Genomic DNA, 17576 nt, shown 5'->3' with positions numbered 1-17576 from the left:
TGTTGGTCCCCACGTCTATCCAAGCCATTTACAGGATGCTCGTATCTGGCCTTTCCTAGATGCTTAACAAATGCTTGTTGTCAGATGTGAGAGGAGACAGGTCCTGGATGGCCCTTAGGTCTGGGGCTTGAGCCATCTGGTACACAGCAGTGCCATTCACTGAGCTGGGGAAACTGGGAAAGGGGGAGCCTGGGGAAGGGGGTCCCAATTCACTTTTGAAGGCATCTTGTTCTAGCTGCCTCAGTGGGGTCCAAGTGAATAAAAATAAGAAAAAAGAAACAAATAGTTTGATGAGGAAATGGCCAGAGGACCTGAACAGACTTCTTCCAAAAGAAGAGCACAGATGGCCAGCAGGTATGGGGAAAAGCACTTGTGAGTCATCAGGGAAATGCAAATCAAAGCCCCAAGGCACCTGTCGAAGGGCCTGTCATCAGAAAGATAAGCGATGACAAGTGTTGATGCGGACTGGGGAAAGGGGAGCCCCGTGCACTGTCGGTGAGGATGCAAATTAGTTTTCCGCTGGGAAAACAGTCTGCACGTGCCTCTAAAACTGAAAAATAGAGCTACCGTATGACCCAGAAATCCCACTTCTGGGTATGTTTGCAAAGGACATGCAATCACTGCCTTGAAGGGCTCACTCTACTCCCATGTCCATTGCAGCCTCATTCATAACGGGAAAGACAGACATAACCTATGTACCCAGGGGTGGATGAATGGATAAATATATTTCTTTATTTTTATATATATTATGGCTGAATGTTATTCAGCCGTAAAAAAAGGAAATCCTGCCATCTGCAACATGGATAAAGCTCAAGGGCATTATACTAAGTGAAACAAGTCAGAAGGAAAAGACAGATACTGTGTGATCTCATGTCATGTGGAATCTAAAAACTACAAACTCGTAGAGACAGACAGGAGCAGAGCAGTTGCCAGGGGCCAAGGGCTGCTGGGAAATGAGATGGTCACAGGGTGAAAATTTCCAGCTGTGGGTTCTGAGGATCTAACCCACAGCGTGGCGGCCGTATTGTATTGTGTTGTGTTGCCACAGTAACGATGAAAAACACTGTATTGTACACCTGAAAGTTGCGGAGAGATCTTAAAATTTCTTACCTAAAAAAAGGAAAGGTAATTGTAGCTATGTGAGGTGAGGGATGTGTGAACTAACCTCATGGTGGTAATCCTTTCACAAGGCAGCCGTGTATCAAATCACCACATTGTACCTCTCAAACTTACACAATGTTAGGTGTCGGTTAGACTCCATAAAGCTGGGGGAGAGAGAGGGAGCGAGAGCTGTGTCCTTGAAGTCACGGGACCAAAACGTCCCCAATAACAGACGTGATCAGCCTTCTTAAGCGCTGCTGAGTGCCTTGACCCCTGCCTCTTCTGAGCAGTGTGCTACCGAATCCCCTCAATTCTAAGATCTGCTTTTTGTTTTCAAATTCTAGCATTGTAGAAATCAATTGTACCCCATGCTCAAATGTGCCCCCATCACACATACCAAGCCTGCCAGAAAATAAACAAACAATCAGGGGATGGGGGGACATGTTGTCATGACAAGGATTTTATTAGGCATCTTCTGTGGACCAGCAATCGGGCTCAGAGTTTTCCATTTTGTCTCATCAAACAGCAGAAGAGAGAGAGAATTTACAAGGGAAGGTGACAGTTTTCCAGTTTAGCCTGATAGAGGATCAGATCCTTATTCCTGAAAAGCAATAGAGGAAAAGCCAAGTTCACATCTATTTGCAACTGACCCTCACTCCCATCCCCCCACCCCCGCAACACACCACCAAAGAAGTGACCAAATTCAGTGTTCTGTCAGAAAGGGTGGACAGCTGTTAACACATATGACCACAGTAAATGTTTCCCCGAGTCATACATGTTAAAACATAGGAGGTGGGAAAGGATGATGGGGGGAAGGGGAAACATCTATAAAGGACACATGGACAAAACCAAAGGGGGTAAGATCAAGGGTGGGAGGTGGGGATGGCTGCGGTGGGGAGAGTGGTAGGGGAAAATGGAGACAACGGTACTTGAACAACAATAAAATAAATATAAATAAATAAATAAAACCTTTCAACTTTGATCTAAAAAAAAACCATGGTATACAAAACAAAATATAATAAGCCTCTTGGCTTTTGAGAGTGGTGCTTGCAGACTCTGGCTCATTTCTGCTACACTGACTAAGCCACACCCACTTGCCCTGGAGCTGGACTTGCTCATACCTCCCATCTGTTGTCTTTGAATGGAAGCCCCTCTGGGCTTGGAGCACCTGCCGGGAGGGCACAGGGACAGGGAAACAGACTTAGTGGCTTAGTCACCGTAAAGTCAGCAAGCTTTGTGAATGACACTGATCTTTGGTTTTATCTTTTTCTTCTTTTAAAAGCTCTAACAGAAGATAAGTGTGGCCAATTTTAGCCCTAGGGAACAGGAAATGGAGCTTAACCCTTTATCCCCTCAGATAATAAACCCTCTACAGCTGTAAAGCCCAGAAAAGACCAATAGTGAAACCAGACTGCCCTTCTCTGGGGTCAGATACGCTGCAAGGATGCCCTTGACGGCTTTCTTTTCTTTTCTCTATTTCAGGGAGCAGGAGGAGGTAAGCCTGGAGGTGAGGGCTCTGAGGAGCCCTGGAACCCGAGCCTCTCCTTCCCCAGGAGCCCGTCTCCCCCTCTGCCGCCATGCCGAGCCCGTGCAGGAGAGGCACAGGAGCGGCGGGGAGCAGCTGCGAGGGCAGCCACCTCAGGAACTGGCTGGGCCACCTCGGTTTTCCCAGACAGCACTGAGGGCCAGGTCCTACCAGGACTCCCAGCCCGATCGTATCTCTTGTCCCGCAGTGGAGCAACAGGTAATTAGCTGCGTTAATACCCAGGGCACCTGGGGCCTCTTGTCTCAACCTGGGGCCCAGGCGCCTGTCGCAACGAGCACTTGAATGACTGTTCATCTCCCTTCCAACCAGGCAAGTGGAGGAAAACGTAGTCTCTCTCTGGACCAGCTGACCAGTCTCTCTCTGGGTAGTTGACCCTACCCCCTTTGGCTAGGCTCTGTCTCCAGGACAGGTTTATCTAGAAAGCTGACCCCTCGGAGCCACAGGACACTGTTGTGACATGAAACTGAAATGCCAAAACAGCCCCAGGGATTCTGGACCTGACTTTGGAGGGCCGTTTTGCTAACCAACATCTTTTGAGTCTCCCACCCAACATGGGCAAGGTCCTATAGTGGTTAATGCAATACTGTGAGGAAGATCCTCTGACCTCCAATTCCCTACTGTTTCATAAAGCAAGACACGTACTGTGTCTGAAAAGGCAAATGAGCTGGGTGGGGATCAGGGATGATGTCTACACTGATTGAGCAAAGAGGGAAATCCTGCCCTGAAAGGTATCACTCTCCCCATTTTCGAGGCTCAGATCAGTTCAGCAGAACCAGGAGGATAATGCTCTACTCATACCCTGTGTGGCCTGAGTGGATTTGCTTTGCCTCTCTGATCCTTCATCCTGTAAAGTCCTGGACTAGCTAGGTCAATATCTTAACGAGTCTACCAGCTTCAGTGCCAGTCGGTCTGCCACCAGAGCCCAGAATCCACGCAGGCTCAGCTGGCCCTTCAGGAATGGTGCTGGTAATGGTGCCACAATTCCTCGGCACTGGGGAGAGAGGCAGGACATGAAACTTTCGGGCAATGGAGGACTCAGAAGTGCAGACAGGGATTGAAGGAGCAGGTGGAGAAACAGGCAGGTAGAGTGAGGGGATGGGAGGGGCTCCCAGACCTGTGGCTCCGCCTCTCCAAACCCCTGGAACCTTCCCTTTCAGAATTTCCTGTTCCCTAGGAGGTGAAGCCTCAGTGATCCACTCCTGTGCTTGGTTTCTCTTGCATATCCCAGACCCATGCCTGGAGAGAGGTCACATCAGGGCTTGGTCCAGGAGGGTTTTGCTGGGTACCCACTCCCTAGGTGTCTCTCCCAGCTGCGCCCATCTCCCCTTGGTCTTCTCTCTGTCAAAGCCCCTTCTCAAATCTACCTCTGGCATCACTACACCCTGCAAAGCAACATGGAGCCATGGCTCTGTTCAAACCAGGCTCTGCCATTCAGAAGCTATGTGGCCTTCTGCAGGCTATTAATCTCAGTTTCCCAATCTGTCAAATGGGGAGTAATGGTAGTACCTATCACAGAAGATCACTGTGAGAACGAAATAAGCCTGATGCCTGTCCAGTCTCTAGAAGAGCACCCAGCACCTAGTCGGTACTGCCCCCGTGTTAGCAATGGCTAATTGCTGTGTGCCGGTTTCCTTTATTCCCTGCTCTGGGAATCACTGAGTCTGCATTAGCAGAACGCCTTTGTCCAGCAGGCTCCCGGCGAAGCCGTGCGAAGCAGTTGATGTGACTCGAACTGGAAAGCCTGTGCTTGGATTCCAGCCGCTCCTTACCAGGGGTGATTATGGCAAGTTAGGAAACTTACCCTGGGTTTCCTCACCTATGAAATGGTGTTTACAGTACTTCCCACGCAGAAGGGTTTCTGTGCAGATAAGCAAGATAATGGCATGCGGAGTTCATCAGAACGCAGGGGCTGGGCATAGTGCAGGCAAGTATTGCTGTTATGAGCACCCAAACTCGCCCTCTGAGGGTTCACAGACAGGAGCCACAGAGAACAAAACAAAGAAAGGCGTGGGTCTCTGTGCCTTCTTTATCCTTCTCCCTCCTTCTCCAAAATAAAGCCCCTCTTTCCTTAACCCATCAAGTGGATGTGGTAACCTGGCAACCTCTGTGCACAGAAGACAAGAGTCCTCGTTCTGACAAGTACAGTCTGTGTGGCCTTGGGCAGGTCACCACCTATCTGCAAGCCACACTTGCCAATCAAACATTACATCAATTAGTCATACACGTAACTAGTCTCCCTGGGCCTTCCCCGACAAACAGAGCCAGAGGAAACTCCTAAGCACTGGTCCCTACAGAAATAGTTACTGACCACAACTGGGCCCTGCCCTGGGCTAGGCAATGCAGCTTCGGTGCTACCTTGGGGCTTTCTAGTGGTTCCCAAACTCCAGCAGCAGGCAGAGACTTGATCAGAGAGCCACAGCAGGGAGGCTGAGCAAGGGCAGTGAGTACTTACTCCAAGCAAGGCACGATGCAAAGAGCTCCACAGAGATGATACATTTCCACCTGGCCACTTCTGCATTATCATAGACATTTTATAGCTGCACAAACCAAGGCTCAAATAGGTTACATAATGTTCACAGAGTTGCATAGCTCATCAACTGCTCTGAGAGAGGGGAGCACCGAGGACTGTGTGGCCCAACAAGAGCAGAGGGTTGTCGGGACGGAAGGCTTCCTGGAGGAGGTGATCTCTGCATCTTGCAAGACGAAGGAGTAGTCAGCAAAAGCGGGGGAGGGGTATAAGAAGAGGGGACAGCAAGGGCCAGAACCAAGGGAACCATCCAAAAGGGACGTGATGACAGGTGACACCAAAAGATACAGGTCAGGTGGCAAAAGTCTTGACTGCTAAGCTATTAAGTGTTGGGGGTTTTACCTGGAAGGCAATGAGGGCCCACGTGAGGGTTGGAAACAAGAGAAAGACGTGTTTAGCATCACAAGTTTGGAAGCTCAGTTCACTTGCCCTCGTAAAGTCCAGGCCTCCACAGGTGTCCGTGTCCAAGAGGGAGCCCGCAGAAGACTACAGACACCTCTCAGCCGGTACAAGGCCCCCTGCCTTTACACCACCACGGTCTGAGCTCAGGGCCCCACACTGTGTGCTGGCCGAGTGACTTTATCTCTCTGCACCACGGTTTCTCCATCCCCAACATAATGTAACAGCAGTTCTGTGGTCGGGCTGGTACGAGAAGGAGCCTGAAATGGCATCTGTCTCTGCCTACCCCAGGATCTAGCGCACCTGCTCAGTACATGCGTGCCCTTCCCCCCTCCCTGTCCTGAGGTGGTTCTCCTCGTTTCAAAGATGAAAATAAACAATGTGTAAACCTGTTCTTTGGCCGACCAAATGACTGATGGGACCTTTGTTATTTTCCACAGTCAGGAGTTTTGACCATTCACGAGCAACCCTGCAGATCTCTGACTCCCAGTGACTTTGAATTTAGCGGAGGCCTGGATTGGAATCACAGGAGCAATAAAGCAGGTGAGAGAGGCAGGTTGTTTGGCAAGTGAGAGTCTGACCATATTAGTCAGGTGCAGACTGAGCTGCTATAACAGAGAACAAATATTCAGGTTTTTCTTTGAAAAAACAGTCTCAAGATGAGCTATCCAGGTCAACAATGAGGCTCTGTTCCCCACGGCCGTTCAAGGGTGCAGGGACCCATGTTCTCACTTCCTCTTCCTCCGTCACCCTCTGGACTAGAATATTATAGCAGCCTACATGGCCGAAGCTGAGTCACCATCTCACCTGGACTCCAGTTGTCAGAGCAAGGAAGGCAGGGAGAGAAGGAAGGTGGGGGTAGGGGAAGGAAGGCAGGAGCAGAGGGAAGGCTGGAGGAGGCAGGGAGCAAGGAAGAGATCTGCCCACACCTCCAGTGTCAGACCCACGAGTGGCACATCCAACTTCCCTGGCAGGAAGTCAAGCACACGGCCAGCCCTAACCTCTGAGCTCGCCAGAAAAGGCAACCTAGCTGCCCGTTCATGTGTCCAGTCACAATTCTAATAGGAGAATGGCAGAACGGACTTCAATAGCCAGCTCGCACATAGGATCGACCTCACTGGCTGGCCACCAAGTGTCTACAGAATATGAAACGTGGTTGTAAGACACCGCAGGTGATTCACAGGTGCATTTTGTTCATGCAACACATGGATTTACAACCGGGGGAACTGATAGGCCATTGGGCAGGACATGTCCTTTCCAGCTGGACCTCACTACTCTCTATTTTTATCACCCAGACCAAGTTCACACAGCTATGTCATATTCTTGGCCCCTACAGGCATTTAAGTTGGGACCCCTATTCTATAATATTAAAAATAATTGTTATAATCATTACTATTATTGAGGCTGGGATAATATTACTGAGATATTAGATCTCTAATTCATGCCAATCATCTGGCCACTTATATGTGCCGTATCCTTTTATTCCCATTTACTTACTGATTACTGAAATCCGTGTTCTTCTCTTCATCCTGGACACACAAGTAGACTACATTTCCCAGCCTCCTCTGCAGCTGCTATTGCCATGTGACTGAGTTCTCTCCAGTCCAATATAAATGGAAGTAATACTCAGGCCTGACCCATAAAGACCTCCATGAAATCTTTATCTGCTTGTTGACTGGGTGGCTGCAATCACCCCCAAGGTGACCTTGAAAGCTATATAATTAAGATGACAAAGCCCCTGGGAGCCCACATCCCCACATGACGGCATGATGAACAGCTACCACCAACTTGGAACCACTTCAGATGTCATGTAAACGAAAAGTGTCCTTCTTGAACCATGACACATGGGGACCTATCTGTTAGAGCAGTTAGCCTGCTCAGACCGATGCACTCCATTTCACAGATGTAAGAATGGACACAGAGAGAGAGGTCAAGACCTCTGCTTATAGTCACAAAGATAATACCTGGGAACTCAGGGATTTCAACTCAGACCCACTGATTCCAAAGCCTGAACTCAAAATGACTCTTACGGCTTATTTTTTAATCAGGCTTATTGAGGTCTTATTTACAGGCAATAAACTTGATCCTTTTAAGAGTACAGTCACATAAGAGTTTTGACATATCCAGTCATGTACCCATCAGCAGAAGGTATAGAACACTTTCGTCATCCCCAGAAGGTTTCTTGTGTTTTGGGCAGTCCACCCCCTTCTCTTTTCCTGTCCCCGGCCTCTGGCAACCCCTGACCTGACTCTTGTCTCCACACTTTCGGAATCGCGTAGCACGCAGCTTTCAAGTCTGGTTGTTCTCACTAGAGTAATGATGTGAGGATCCACCCACGCTGTTGCGCACACCAACAGCTGATTCTTCCCCGAGCGGTCTGCCAGTGCGTGGAGGGACCACTGTTTATTTACTCAACTACCAGCAGCCGACGTTCCCAGGTTGGGGTCATTACAAGTAAAGCGTCTATAGACAGTTGCATACATGTGTATGTGTGGACATACATTTTCATTTCTCTAGGCCTTGATGGTTGACGTCACAAGAAACTGCCAAACTGTTTTCCAAAGTGTTTTCCAGATTTATAAGAAGATGGCACCCAAAGTGAAAAAGAAAGCCCTACCTCGAACAAGAAATTGGATTTAAAGCAAAGGCTTCAAAGACCAGAAAGACAGTGCTGAAAGGTGTCCAAAGCCACCAAAACAGTGGAGATCCACATGCCACCTTCTTCCCGCAGCCCAAGATGCTGTGGCTCCAAAGACGGCACAAGTAACCTCAGAAGAGCATCCCCAAGAGAAACGAATTTGACCATGAGCTGTTATCAAGTTCTTCTGACCGCGAAGTTGGTCATGAAGATCAAGGTCACCCTGGTGTTCATCATGGACAACAAGGTTAAGAGGCACCAGATCGAACAGGATGTGAAGAAGCTGTATGACCTGACTGGCCAAAGCCAACACTCTGACTGGATCTCTTGACCAGAGGAAGGCGTGCATTTGATCCCTGATTGTAATACTTCAGAGTGTAGGCCAAAAATTAAGATCATCTAAACTGAGTCCAGTTGGTTAATCTAAATATAATAAACTTTTTAAAATCATGTTTATCCTATGTTATCTCCCCATTGGCAAAGTGTGAGAGTTCCAGTTGCTCCAGATCCTCGCCCGCACTTGACATTGTCAGTCTTTTAAATTTATTCACCCCAGTGAATATGTATTGGTATTCCACTGTGGTTTTAGTTTACATTTCCCTCAGGACTAATAATCCTCAGCATCTTTCCACAGACTTACTGGCCATTTGTATGTATTCTTTGGTAAAGTGTTTATTTAAAAAATCTTTTGACTATTTCTTAATTGGAGTGTTTGTTTTGTAAATATTTTCTCCATGTCTGTGGCTTGTCATCTCACTTCCTCACTAGCGGCTTTCAAAGAGCCTAAGTTTTCATTTTGAAGAAACAATTTATTATTTTTTGTGTGGTTTGTGTTTCTTGTGCTGTCATTAGTTTTCAATGATTTAAAATTGTGTTCTTGCCTCATCCAGACAGCTCCCTTTGGAAGAAGAAACTGGGAAATTTTAGAAGATTAAATTTACAAATCGAAGCTACTTTTCTGGAGTGGGAGGGGACTCAGGTTTTCATTTGGTGTGTTGTGACTTTTTGAAATCTTTGTTTATGGCAATGGCCACCAAGGAAAAAAAGGAAAAATAGGGTAACATGAAAAAGCAGTTCAGAAGTTTTGTGAGCACAACACTCCAGGCAGAAACCTAATTCGGGAGATAATGGGGGAGGGAGTCTTGCTCGCAGGCCTGGCACCAGCCGTCTTGAACCTGTGGGCAGGCCTCCAAGCCCTGACCTGAGCTTGACCAAGAGGAAAATATTTCTGCTGCTTAACAAGGTGCCCAGAGGGCCCGTTTATTCCCTCCCACGTTGGGCAGACTTTTAATAACCAAAGCACGCGGCTTCTTGCAAAAGGTCCAGCCAGGAGGATTCACTCCTTCCTTCCCCTGCAGTTATGACCAACCAGCCAGGTAGTTCCAGAGGCATCTGAGTTCCAGCCCACCAGGAAGGGACAACAGTAAGTAGCGGATTTTCCACGGCGCTCACCGTGTCCAGCTGGCCCTGAATCCCACTGGAGCCGGCCCAAGGTATTTCAGGGTTGACGCTGCATGACACCCAAACCTGCTATTGCTGACCCAGGCTAATTCGAGACTGCGTCCGTGCCGCTGCTCTGTCATGGGCCAGGCTACAACCATTCCCATCGGGGCCCTGGCCCAAAAAAGTGGCATAAAAGCTCACATGGTCTAGACTAATTGGTTTTAAAAGGCCATCTGTCTAAATATGGCTTTTTAGAGAAAGAGATACGCAGTGGAATGAGTGTCCTCACTCTGGTGTCAGAAGGTCTAGCTTAAAGCCCCACTGAACCACTTACTCGCTGTAGGACCAAGGGCAGTTTGTTCCGCCTTCCTGGTCCTCAGTTTCCTCAACTGTAAAACAGGGGCGACTGAAATAACAAAGGAGCCCATGAGATGACACCGGAGGGCCCAGCACCGTCAGGTCCAAGGACACGGTGAGCTCTCCACCAAATGGCAGTCCCCTGCTGAGCCCTTCCTCTTCGTTCCCTACAGACAGTGGGAGAGACAGACACATCATCGTCCTTGACCTCTGGGCTCCCATATTGGTAGAGTGTTCTGCAGAGAGATACCTGAGCTAGAAATACTGCTCTCGGCACCATCCCATGGCAGTAGAAGCAACTGCTTTGGTGGAGTGTGTTTCTAGAAAAGAACTAGGGTGAGGTTAGATCAGTGGCCTCAGCAACCTTCAAGGATCAGCTGGAGGGGAGCAGTTGAAAAAGACAAGAAAGCATGGCTGACGGGAGTGCGTGGGAGAAGGCAGATGCCACAGACAGCACCAGAAAGAGAGAGCCTAACATGTGCCCAGGGTGTTTGGCACTGGGGTGGTCATTTATTTCAGGGAAGTGATGGGGGATGGAGGTGCTGCCACCACTGAGGTGAGTGGACAAGGGAGTGGAGAAGGAGGGCAGAGAAAAGGAAGTGGAACTGGAAAGCTACCATCAGTGGGGTCAAGTGACAATGTCAAGACAGGGGAGATGAGGGCAGACAGAGAGAGAGAGAAGGTGGGAGCAAGGAGCTGTGTTGGGACGGCCTGTGGAGGCCAGTGTCTGGGCCACAGTGGTGTTCGGCGAAACCCTCCTCAGGAGGCCATTGGATGACTCATGAGTGACAGACCACCAGGTCAGGGAAGGAAACAGCCCTGGTGAGCCTGTGGCACAGCGCTGGCCCAGGAAGGACCAGTGTAGACACGGGATTCCCCCTGAAGCTCCAGGCTCTACAACTGTGCTCAGAGCTGCGGGGAACATGTTGGGGAATCACAGCATTCGGCCACCTGATGCTCGGGAGGAAGTAAGGATGAAGTCCACGCAGGAGGGTGGACACTGTCTCCATTCTCCCCAGAATCTGTGGAGCCCCATGGCCACTACAGGCAGCAAAGCCACAGGAGGAACAGAGAATTGGAGATCCGAGGGAGAAGCACCATCTTCTCAGGGTCCTTGGTGATAGTGGTTCCCGCTAATATCCATCTCGTGCTTTGCAAAGTGCTTGCACTGACATTATCCTAATTTAGGAAGAATTGGACCCATTTTACAGAACTGGGAAACTGAGTTTCTGAGAAGTTCAGTGGCTTCTTCAAGATCATACAGCTGGGAGTGGCAGGGCTGGGACCGAGACCCCCAATTTCTGATTCACTCTCCAACTCTGTCTCCCCGCCCAGGGAGCCTCTGAAATCAGCCCCATCCACCCACCCAGGGAGTTCCCAAAATCAGCCCCACCAAACACACATTTCTTAAGCACCCTTGTGTGCTGGGCACCAGGCTAAGGCCTCCCTAATGAGTTTCATGCGTGACAGATGTAGTCAGTGACTGCCCAACACCCACTCCGCACTCCTTTGTTACTACAGAACTCGGATTTCACTTGGGGTAACAACGTGCCTTTGACGGGACTACACCAGATGCAACAATCCTGCTCCCCGGTTTCCTTGCCACTGAGGGGTGGTAACGGGACTCAGTTCCGGCCCATGAGCTGGAAGGAGAAATCGACCAGCTGTGGGTTCCGGGAAGACTCTGCTTTCCTGGTGAAAAGGGACAGACTTAGCTGTTTCCCCCAGGCCTTCTGCTTCCCCGTGCCTCTTTCCCCTGCCGCGTTTATGGCTGGAGACCTGGGGACCACGACCCTGCACCCTGCAATCGTGAAGCCATGGCACCAGGACATGGAAGATGAAAAAGAGAAGGAGCCCAGGTGTCAGGCAGCATCACTAGGACGCAGAACCAACACCACGTCCATCCGCCGCCAGACTTCTTGAGGTTCGAGTAGTAAAACATGTATTTGCTTCAGCGGTTGGTATTGGACTTCCTAGTCCCTGCAAACGAATGCCTTCCTCATTGGTAAACGGGCATTCTCCGTGCAGAAGGCAAGCCCTGAAACCAAAATCCATCATTGAATTAGATTATACATACGTATTTTTGTATGTACTGATGCCAAGTGTGGTGGTTAATTTTACAGGTCAGCTTGACTGGGCCGCATGTATTCAGTCAAACATTATTTCTCACACTGGGAGGATGTTTTTGGATGAGATTAAGATTTCAATCAGTGGACTGAGTAAAGCAGATTTTCCTCTTCCACTACGTGGGAGGTGGGTCTCATCCAAGGAGTTGAGTGAGTTGAAAGCCTGAATAGAACAAAAGGTCTGAATTTCTGCCACAGCAAGAGGGACTTCCTCCACCTGACAGCCTGGGACATTCTCAGACTCCCACGGGAACATCAGCTCCTCCTGGGTCTGGAGCCTGCTGACTGTGGAAGGAACTGCACCCTCAGTTCTCCTGGGTCTCCAGCTTAGCAGCTTCAGATCCTGGAACTTGTCAGACTCCATCACCACGTGAGCCGACTCCGACGAATGAATGAATGTTATCGGTTCTGTTTCCCCGAAGAACCCCAACGCATGCACCAGCTGTCTTTTCTTTTCCTACACTCAAATTTATACATAAATACTGAGAACAGCTTTATTCACCGTAGCTCTGAAATGAAAATAGCTCATGCGTCCATCAATAGGGCAATAAAGAACAAACTGTGAAAGAGCCACACAGTGGACTGCGACCAAGCAACAAAAAAGGAACTGTTGCTGGTATTCACAAAGGCACGGACGACCTCAAAAGCATCACCACGCCAAGTGAACAAAGCCAGACACAAGGACCACTATACAAAGAGTACCACGCATACTACATGGTCCCATTTACATGAAACTCCAGGAAAAGGCAAATCTAGTATGTCATGCTTAAAAGCCGATTAGCGGTACCTGGGACCAGGGTGGGACGGCAGATGGCGTGGAAAAGGGGCCAAGGGAATTTGGGGGTCATAGGGATGTGGTTCGAGTCATCACTAAGATGGTTGTTACACAGATGTTTACACTTGTCAGAGGCATCAACAGTATACTGCTTACAGTAGATGCATTTTATTCATGGAAATTAGACCTCATTAAAGTTGATAATGCAAAAAGACTTTTTAAATTTGCAGTGGGGCCCACAGATGAATATAACACATATATACACTAATAGAGCAATGGAGGGGAGAAAGGTTACGGAAAGATAAAGCCAGGGAGAAGGTCAATTCACAAAGCGCAGCACATAATCTCTTGCTCAGGGGGACTAGGACCGGGCTCTGAGCTTCAGCAGTGAACGCAAAGAGAGGAAAAGAAACAATCACAAAATTTCATGTGTCCATAAGATAAAAGCACTGCGTTCCTAAAACAAAACTGGATCACAGAGAAACGATGACTTCTAAATTTGTGGGAACACAGAGGAGGAAGTGACTAAGTCTGTTTTGGAAAACCAGGAAGCACTGACTGTCCGGCGGAGCGTGGATGTGAGAAGGGTGGGATTGGGCTTCTAGATGGGAAATGACCAGTTTAACTCATTTCCTAGATGTCCTTCACGTCTACAGAGATGGGATCAGAGGTCGAATTCTTGGGAAACAGGAAGAAGGTGGGGGCCTGGTCCTAGGTCTCAGCGGGGCCTGAGGAAGGAACTGTGGCCCCAGAGCCAGAGCAGGTAGGTCATTTATTTACCCACCTGTCTGCCACAGACACATCCACGGAGTGTCTCACCTTGTCAGCTGGACCTTGTCTGGGAGGCTTTGCCAGGTCAGCACTAACCCTTTGGCTGCTGAATCGGGGGAAGGTGGAGGTCCCCAAGGAGGGGCGGGGCTGCTGAGCTGCTGGGGCGGCAAAGGGAGTTACTAGCCCATACAGGGCATTTCAGCATTTTTAGCAACGGCTCTAGCAAGATGGTGCTCCATCATCAACTTCGGGTCGTCCCTGCCCACACGGATGGCCTCTCCTCCCGGCTGCCTTCCGCAGGCCGAGTCATGCCTGCTGACCACCAGCTAATGAGAATTCCTGGTCTTGGTCAGCTGCCCACACTCAGGAATTTGCTATTCATGAGAAATGTCAGCTTTATGAAAAAGAGCCCTGTGTGTCAGCCCTTTTCCCCACATCAGGGCTCACAGCTAACGGGAGCCGGCTTCACACGATCTGCTGATTGGGGGGAGAGGTTGTAATCCAGGAAATGGCTCTGGCAGGTCATCCCTGGGTCAGCAGAGCATTCTGGAATGTTCTTTTTGTGTTTCCCCTTAGAAACCAGTTGGAAGGGAAGTGCTGGGATTTAAACAAGACTGGAGTAAAAGGCTTTGTGCCTGAGAGGACAATAGAACAGGACCGTGGGGGGGGCCACCCCACCACGTTCATTTTCCCAGGGGACCCACCAAACAGGCACAGGACTGGGATTTTCAAGGAACCTCAGCACTGACAGAGAGTATAGTTCCCATTCGGGAGGATGACATTTCACGATGTGACTCTATTGTGCGTCCACTCATAGGAAACCCTGAAGCTGACCTCACAGAAGGTGGTAATACGTTCGCGTTCTAGCACTGGGTGAATAATGGGGTCCCCTTTCAGCACAGCACCCTCCCCTCAGAGAGCACGCCTGTCCTGTGTCTTGTCACTTGACTTTGTGGGTCAGCAGCAGGGCCTGCACAGAAGATGCATAACCTAGGCCACCAGGCTGGGAGGGGCTATAGCAGAAGGTGAACTTCCTCAAAGGCAGAGGCCCTGGGTGGTAGGCGTCTGATGTGGGGGCCTGTGGATGGGGCTCAGCAAAGGATGTGCTAACATTCTATGAACCCTCAGAGAAGTGGAGAGGCTGGGCTCCCCACTCCCACGCAGTGACAGCTCTCCTCAAGGTCCCACCCAGCCCCTGCCAGGGTCCCAAAGAACCGTGACATCACTGAGTCAACTAAAGCCTATCGGTTACGTTTAACCCCAAGGTTTACATGGGCTCTCCACCAAGCCTCCCACAGCTCATCGGGGAAGGTTCGGAAGGCTTTACTGAAACTGGGAAACTGAAGCTCAAAATAAAGGCCCCCAAGTCACACATCTAGTCAAGGGGAAGACGGCCTAGGGGTCAACAGTGTGGGCTCTGCAGTCAGAGGAGTCTCGCTGAAACCCTGGCTGGCTAGCTTCAGCTCGCTCCCTCGCTCACTGCCGCTCATTCCTTCCCGGGCAGTATGGTGCCCGCTGTGGGACCAATGTTCCGGGACCCACTGCCAGGCTCACAGCTCAACCACTGACCAGGTGTGTGACCGTGAACAGGCTCATCAGTCTGTCTGTGCCTTGGTGTCCTCATCTATCCGATGGTTTTGCTCATCGTGCATCTCTCCTTCCAAACCCAGCTCCTTGGAGCAGCAGCTTTGTCGTCTTTCCCATCCCAAACGCAGCTTCTGGAATTTGATAAATGTACGAGAGGGTGAGGGAGCTCTCTGGCTGGGCAGACCCCTGAGAACAGAACCACATTCCTCCCTTCTGATCCGTAGAAGATTTGCTCAGAAAGAAAACTGAAGCAGAAAGAAGAGCGAGGAGGAGGCAGGGGAACGAACAGCTTCCTGGCTCCTTCGAGCTGGTTTACCTCCATCTCTAAGGATGATGACTCGTTAGAAAGAGTCATCCAGCCCAGCAGTGGCAGTCTTGTTGGTTTGGGGGAGGAGGAGGGGAGAAGGGAGTGAGGTGCTGAAAAAAGGGTCGTGTGGTTTATTTTTGTTTTCGCTTCTGAGTTCAGGTCCTCTTACCCTTTATGACTACGGCAGTTTCGCAAGCGTATGATGTCAACCACGACACATTTTCGTCTCAGCTAACTGAACTGAGATCTTAAAAACGAGTGCACCTGTGACCTCCGCGGTCTTCCTCCCCAAAACCCCAAATCCAGACTAATCATGAGGAACACATCAGGTGAAAACCCCAATTACAGACTATGCTACGAAACACCCGACCACTAAGCACTGCTCAAAACTATGGTCCTCAAAAACAAAAACACCTGTGTTATCTTGGCTTCATAGACGTTCCTATCTGCCCCTCACTGGCCGCTGAGGCCCTGCCCTTAGACGCCTTGGCTCACGTTCTTGTGTCCCCCAGGGCCCCCGCTGAGCTCATGGTATGTAGCCTGGCAACATCGTTAGTGACAGCTCACAGGCTCTGCAGTCGGACGGCCTGGAGTTCACACCCTGGCTCTGACACTTCTTAGCTGTGCAACCTTGGGTAAGTTACTTAACCTCTCTGAGCCCTTAGGAGTGAAGGCAACCACCGTTCTCTCACAGAGCTGCTGTGGGAACTCAACTAGAGACTCCTGAGATGGTGTCTGGCACAGGGGAGGCCCTCAGGGAAGGTGAGTTTCCTTCTCACCTTCAATGCACATCAATTCACATCTTTCACGGTCAGAGCACAAACACAAAGAGAGCAAGGATCAGGTCTGGGGCCTACGAATAGGCAAATTTGTGCGCTCACAGCAACCGCTCATCAAATATTTGAGCTAACGACAGTATTGGTCCTGAAAGGAGCAGCTTCCTGTGAGGTCCATCCGCCAGGACACAGTGGGGGAGGGCTGGTGAGGTGGGGACTAGAGGAGGCAGGAAGACCAGAATCAATTTTTATTTGTTGCTCACCTTCCTCTGAGCAAAGCCTCAGCAACATGCCACCTCCTTAAAATGCATTAAAGCATGCAGCTCCCAGGCCTCCCAGCTTTCTCTCCCACCTCCGTGGGCCAAGAGACGCTGAGGAGGCTCCAGAGAGCAGTCGGCCCGGCAGGATCTCCTTTCTGGCTGCAGGAGGGACAGAGGAAGCCGTGCCTGTCCTGGTTCCAGAGATCTTTGACTTGCTCCGCAAGGCCATCCCCGCAGGCCGCATTCCGTGGCCCCACGCCAGGCTGGTGTGTAATACGCTCTGGCCACCCTCTCCTTACCTAATGCTTTCCTAATCTGCACTTTACGCAAGAGCAGTGCAAATCTCTGAGAACACTGAGAGAAACACGCCACCAGGCACCTCCCGGGCTGCCCGCACCCTGCTTTCCGGCTGCTGGCTTCGTGGTGGAGGTCCTTGGAGCTCTTTACCTCGAGGGCCACTGGGCGGGTCCCTTGGAGCCTGATTTCCCCCACGAGGCTTCCCCGCAAGTGCACCTTCACCCCGTCTCTGCCATCACTCACCCTGCCCAGAAATCCTGTTCTGCACAAACAGTGGGCAAGCCCGGGTCTCTCTGCCTTGCTGTGGGGAAAGCAACTCTTTGAACAAATGGGGCTAGAACAATTAATGGATACTTCAGAAAAAAAACTAACTTGACATCACATATAGGAGGTAACTCAAAATCTCAAAACGGATCATGGATCTCAGTGAAAACCTACAACTGTAAGCTTCCCTTACCTAGTTGTATTTCCTTCACAGAGCTCAGGACTACCTGCCACTATGTTACGTGTTGGGCCCTCACTCCTCTCCACAAGAAAGCCGCTCTTCCCGTCCACTCCCTCCATTCAGCCAGCACCCACTGAGCGCTTATCCCGGGGCAGCAGTGGGCAAAGCCAAAGCTCTGAGAAGCAGGAATTCGCCAGAAGGTCCAGACAGGGTTGATCAGG

The 17576-nt window shown here is 50.1% G+C and overlaps 1 long non-coding RNA gene across 3 annotated transcripts; it reads right to left on the bottom strand.

The window, feature by feature from the left end:
• Nucleotides 1-1534: 1534 nt before the first annotated feature.
• Nucleotides 1535-14089, bottom strand: LOC118988933 (uncharacterized). Of its 3 annotated transcripts, XR_005066879.1 has the most exons (4): nucleotides 13732-14089; nucleotides 5100-5184; nucleotides 4464-4607; nucleotides 1535-1702 (listed from the first exon to the last, which is right to left on the bottom strand). It is a non-coding gene; the product is annotated as an uncharacterized LOC118988933 (long non-coding RNA). The 3 variants fall into 3 exon arrangements; XR_005066878.1 differs by lacking the exon at nucleotides 4464-4607 and having other exon boundaries at nucleotides 4956-5184; XR_005066880.1 differs by lacking the exon at nucleotides 4464-4607.
• Nucleotides 14090-17576: the final 3487 nt, after the last annotated feature.

Source organism: Sturnira hondurensis, unplaced genomic scaffold, assembly GCF_014824575.4.
Source record: "Sturnira hondurensis isolate 20B ecotype Veracruz unplaced genomic scaffold, ASM1482457v3 Scaffold0006413, whole genome shotgun sequence".
Taxonomy (NCBI): Eukaryota; Metazoa; Chordata; class Mammalia; order Chiroptera; family Phyllostomidae; genus Sturnira; species Sturnira hondurensis.
The sequence above is the reverse complement of the archived record's forward strand: the minus strand, read 5'-3'. Positions and strand labels throughout refer to the sequence as shown.